Raw genomic sequence first — 6,000 nt, forward strand, 5'->3', positions numbered from 1 at the left:
GTAATGAAAGATACTTTATTCCTGAGGAGATAAACACCATTCACATATACTAGGAAAAAACAAACTGAAAATAAAAATGATTTACAAGGATATGAAGTCCTTGGATACTATAGTTCCTTTACTGTACTAGACTTTATATATCAATTCTGGCACATTTTAAAATTATAAAATGAGTCAAATATTAATTTGATCCAATCTAGGAACAGATATATTTCTTTAAATTCTTCTTTATAAATCAACTAATATAACACTAAGAACAGTGAAGGTCATTACTCTGTCCTGTGTTCCTTTTGCCTTCCAAAACAGATTCTGAGGCCCTCCAGGGGAAAATGTTACCATAATAACATTTCCTGAAAGAGAAAGCTGAACTTGGTTGAATTCTGTTCTTTCAAAACAATAAATTTTGGTCTAATGTTAGGTGCTAAGACAAAATAAATATACTGTAGCTGTAAATAATTTTTACTCTAGTAGCTTGCTTATAGGATTAATGTATACAGTTGTATCCAATGGTTTGTCACAGTAACTGTATAAAGCTCTTCTAATTTATAAATCAACAAAAGCTTTAGAGCATACCTAGATAAGTGCAAGTTAAAGGACAAAAGTTCTAGTGTCAGAGGACTCAGATTAGATCACCAAAACTGCTTCATGACCACATTTATCCTGCATTACTACCCCTAGCCTATTATTGATACTTCTTCTATAAAATAAGTATAGTTATTAGTAAAGAATAAATGAGATCATATATATAATGCATTCAATATGGTTTTGATACCTACAAAGTAGTAAATCAATATTAACTATTACTTCTCCAGAAGGCATCATTATTGTTTTATTCATTCTGCAAATATTTATTGAATGCCTGCAGTGAACAACTCACTGCTCCAGCAGCTGAGGTTTCAGCAGGCTAGAAGATAAATAACAGCCATTGCTTTCATGGAGCTTGCATTTTCCAGTATGGGAAATAGCAACAAAGAAAACAGTAATAAATAGTGTAGGCCAGAAAGTGAATAGAATTAAACACACACACACACACACACACACACACAAAAAGCAAAGAAGAAGAATAGAAAGTGTGTATGTATGGGTGGGTGTGAAGACTTTTGGTAAGACAGAAAAAAAGTCCACATTGGATAAATGTCTGGAAGATGTGAGTGAGTGAGTCATACAGACACAGAAGAACATTTAGGGTAGAGGGAACAAGTCCAAAACCGTGATGCAGCCATCTATTTTGTGTGTCCAGGAAAGAGTGAAGGCCCCCAGGACTGGAGTGGAATAAGAGGGGAGCAAAGGAAGAATTGAACTGAGGTCATTTTCAGGACTCCTGATCTTGAGAGGCTTTAGTAAGAGGAAGGATTTTGACTTGATGGTGAGCCATTGGAGCAATGTGCAGTGTGTGGTCTGACTTGAGCTTTTGTGTATTCCCCTGGGCTGCTATGTAGAGAATAGACTGACAGCAATTAAGGTCTGAAGATGGGTCAGCAATTAGGAGGCAATTGCTGTATACTCCCAGTGAATACCAGGTCTAAAAGCCCATGACGGTAGTATCAGTGTGCTTTATCATGGTCATAACCTGGATGCATTTTGAAGATAAAGCTGATGGGATTTACTGACAGAAGAGATGTGAGGTGTGAGAGATGAGAGATATTAAGGTGATGCCACAGTTTCGTCCTGAGCAACAAAAAGATGTGTTAGCATATGTTTTAGGCATATTAAGTTTGAGGTACTTATTATACACCAGAGTGAAGATGCATATGTTGTGTCTGCAGCTTCTTTTTTTTTTAATATTTATTTATTTATTTACTTACTTAGGCTGCTCCGGGTCTTAGTTGTGGCACGCGGGATCTTTTAGTTGCAGCATGCGGACTTCTTAGTTGCGGCACGCAGACTCTTAGTTGCTGCATGCGAACTCTTAGTTCCCGACCAGGGATCAAACCCGGGCCCCCTGCATTGGGAGTGTGGAGTCTTATCCACTGGACCACCAGGGAAGTCCCTGATGTGTCTGCAACTTCTAAGAGCAACCCAAACATTCTGATTGATCACATGCAACTTGTTTTCTGGTATCGTTTACCCAACTAGTGACTATAGTGACTTATTTTAGGTCTTGTCATATTTTGCTATTTACACATAAATCTAAAGCTGTTATTTTGAATAAATCTGGAAATTTTAATAATACAGGAATATATACATACATATATATGTGGGTGTAAACATGAATGCATGTGTATATGTGTGTGTACTCACACATACACATGTGTATTTCTTTGTCCTCTGAGTTTTAGCAGATTCCTGAGACTTAATTGCATCTATAGCCAGCACATCTCTGATACTAATGAAAGACAGTGATTAGTAATATTGGTGTTAAATTCAGAAAACTGGTTTGAAACCTTGTGTCTGATGCACACTGATTATTTGTGTGGTCTTACATAATTATGAGTTTCAGTTTGATCATTTGTAGAAAAGGTAAATATCGTTTGTTATAGGTGTTTTATTAGGATTACATAGGATAGGTTAAGAAAAGTGCCTATTATACAGCAACTGGCACATAGTAGTTAAATTGTAGTCATTACAATATCATTATTATTGTCACTAATATTATTTTCACGTCTTTATTTTGAACCTGTAGTACACCTTTTTAAGCTGTACTGCCTGTGTTTCTCTTCATAACTGAACATTTTATCTTGGCTAACATACTTTTATCATCCTTTCTATAGATAGGTCTCAAATGATGCAGTCAAAATAATATTTTCAATTTATTTCAAATGTCTTTGAAATGCTTCATTTTATTTGCATGGATTTTCTGAATCAGTACCCCTCTCCCCATCCCACCCCCACTTCTATTCACAAAGTCTTCAGTGGAACCTTTATTCCTTGCCTTTACTGTTCTTCCACACACTCTCTTCTTTTTTTTTTTTTAAACATCTTTATTGAAGTATAATTGCTTCACAATGGTGTGTTAGTTTCTGCTTTATAACAAAGTGAATCAGCTACACATATACACACGTTCCCCACACACTCTCTTCTTATTACATTCCCCACCAGGGAATCTTTTAGCTCTCTTCACTTGTCTTTTGCTCCTTTGGAAGTTCCATCCGGCCAGAACCGTAGTTTAAAAATCAGAGTTCCCGAATAGAGCACGTTTAAGGGCAAAAGAAAACAAACTGAATCTCCATGTCTGGCTCTCTTCCCGACTGCCTCTTTGCTCTTTATCACTCACTGTCTGTCATCACAAATACATGAGCCATCGTATTAAACCTCCAGTTAACCTATAAGAGAATTCTTAGTGTAATACATAGGAGAGAAGGACTTAAAATTTTTGTATTTTATACTACATACCAATTATTCTTCAAACCTCTATTGCTAAAATGAAAAATACCAATTATTCTTCAAACCTATATTGCTAAAATGAAAAATGTAAACATTTAAGCAGAATAGAAACACAGATTCTGAACTTAGAAAGAATGGCATCTCTGGTAGCTGCATTGCTATTTTCAGTCCTCACATTTTGATGAATTAAGGCCTTTCGGAAAGAATGTATGCTCCATAAATTTATTTTTTAATAAAAATGATTCTTTATACTTTAAATGAGTTAAATAAACCATCATATCATGCAACCACGGCCCACATTTGAATATTGTTTTTCTTAAATTCTGGTTTCTAATGTTTTCCGGAAGTGTCCTTTTAGTGACAGCTATTGAAAGCTGCTTGAATGTTCTAGTCGTAAGTTAATAGACCAATGAAATTTAAACTGATAAAGAAAGATATGTAGCTATTTTGTTGACAGTTCAAAAATCCAATGACTTGAAGAGGCATAAATAAATAAAATATATATTTAAATGGGATTTTTATTTGATATGCACTTCACGTAGCATGGACTAGAGTTTGGAAAGTGAGACTGCTCTAACATGGATTGTTTTGCAATCATGGTTTTGGAAGAGGCATTTGCATTGTTAGAAATGTCCCCTATCCACACTTAAGGATGTCTTGAGCCTCACAGGGAGGCCTGACTGTAGTCACAGAAGCCGTGTGGCTGCTGTCACTATTGCTCTGTCTCTCCCCGGTGGTTAAGGGGACTCTGCCATCTGTATGCAATAGCAGCATGAAATGAGAACATGAGCGGAAAATGGTAGCACTGGACATGGAAGGATAGGGAAATGTCTGTTACTCTCACTAATTCATTGTTGAGACAGTTAGGTCTCCAAAACTTGGGATTATATTTTATCATTTTATATCATAGAATGTTGTTCTTTACTCTGATGATAAAATCCTATGAACAATTGAGGAAAGCGACTGCCTTCTTTTTTCCAACTACTTCCTGACCCTCCAAACCCCCTCACCCCAGTCCTCTCCAAAAAAAAAAAAAAATCTTGATCTATATAGCATATTACACACAAATGATTAAGGGCAGAATACATCAATGTTAGAAAACTGTTCTTAATTTCAAGGTTACAAGTAAACAGTAGTTCCCCAGTCTTTCAGAGATTCCTGTATGGCAAACATTGATCTGGGTGGTTAGGCTGGTCAGGAAATTCTTGGAAGTTGAAGAACACTCAGGTCTAAGGAACCTTTATTATATACAGGGAACTCCAGAAACCATCTGCTGGAGCAGTGACTGCATATTAATATTACCTGATATAATGGTTTCCTATCCTGATGTAACAAATTATCAGAGGCAGAGTGTCTTGAAATTTATCATCTTAGCATGAAATCTGATAGGTGTCTCACATGGATAAAATGAGGGTGTCGGCAGAGCTGAATCCTTTTCTGGAGACTCCAGGAGAGAATCCACTTCCTTGTCTTTTCCAGCTTCTAGAGGCTGTCTTCATTCCTTGGCTCATGGCCCCATCCATCCATTTTCAAAGCCTGCAAGGATGGGTGGGGAGAGTCCTTTTCACGTGCACCTCTGTCTCCCTTCTTCTGTCATCAAATCTCTCTGACACAGCTGGGAAGCATTCTCTGCTTTTACACGCTCTTGTGACTACCTTGGACCCACCTAGATAATTCAGGATAAACTCCCCATTTCAAGACCATTTTGACATTAATCACATCTGCAAAGTCACTGTTACCATATAAGATAATCACAGGTTATAAGGATTAGGACATGAACATCTTTGAGAGGCCATTATTTGGGGAACTTTTTGAAAATATGTGGTCACTTGGGTTATGCCCCACAATTACTAATTTATTGGTTCCAGACTAAGACCAAATAATCAGATTTTATTCAAACTTTCTAGGTGATTATAAAGTACAGCCAGAGTTGTGAATCACTGTAGATCATTGCAATCAGTGGTTCTCAAACTTTTACATGTGCCTAAGAATCACCCACGCATCTTGTTAAAAATACAGATTTAGGGCTTCCCTGGTGGCGCAGTGGTTGAGAGTCTGCCTGCCAATGCAGGGGACACGGGTTCGAGCCCTGGTCTGGGAAGATACCACGTGCCACGGAGCAGCTGGGCCCGTGAGCCGCAATTACTGAGCCTGCGCGTCTGGAGCCTGTGCTCCTCAACAAGAGAGGCCGCGATAGTGAGAGGCCCGCGCACCGCGATGAGGAGTGGTCCGCGCTTGCCACAACTGGAGAAAGCCCTCACACAGAAACGAAGACCCAACACAGTCATAAATAAATAAATAAACAAATACTTAAAAAAAAAAAATACAGATTTAGATTCCAGGGGTCTGCGTGGAGCTGCTTTACTATTCAAAGTGCGGGCAATGGACCAGCATGACCTAGGAGCTTGTTAGAAACACAGAAATTCAGACCTACTAAGTCAGAATCTGCATTTTTACAAATTCCCCAGGCGATGTGTAGGAACACTGACATTTGAGAAGCATTGCCTTATGTGTGAGGTTCAGGTAACAGTAATAACAGGAAATAGCTAAGTATGATCATCTTAACAAGAACCATTCATCTTAAAGGCACCTTGTTCTTACATTTTTCTGATATAGTAATTTACAAGCAATGTTTTTTTCAGGGAATACTATAAGTTTCGTTATGCAATATGTTCT

The 6,000-nt window shown here is 37.7% G+C and overlaps 1 long non-coding RNA gene across 1 annotated transcript in view; it reads left to right on the forward strand.

Moving 5' to 3' along the window:
- Positions 1–5,648, forward strand: part of LOC309643161 — a 468,256-nt gene extending 462,608 nt beyond the window's left edge. Inside the window, exon 2 of the long non-coding RNA XR_014253594.1 lies at positions 5,350–5,648. This is a non-coding gene — a long non-coding RNA (uncharacterized lncRNA). The remainder of the gene's footprint in view (positions 1–5,349) is intronic.
- The last annotated feature ends 352 nt before the right edge of the window (positions 5,649–6,000 follow it).

The sequence above is a fragment of the Balaenoptera physalus genome, assembly GCF_965194825.1.
Source record: "Balaenoptera physalus genome assembly, chromosome: 14".
In the NCBI taxonomy this organism is placed as follows: Eukaryota; Metazoa; Chordata; class Mammalia; order Artiodactyla; family Balaenopteridae; genus Balaenoptera; species Balaenoptera physalus.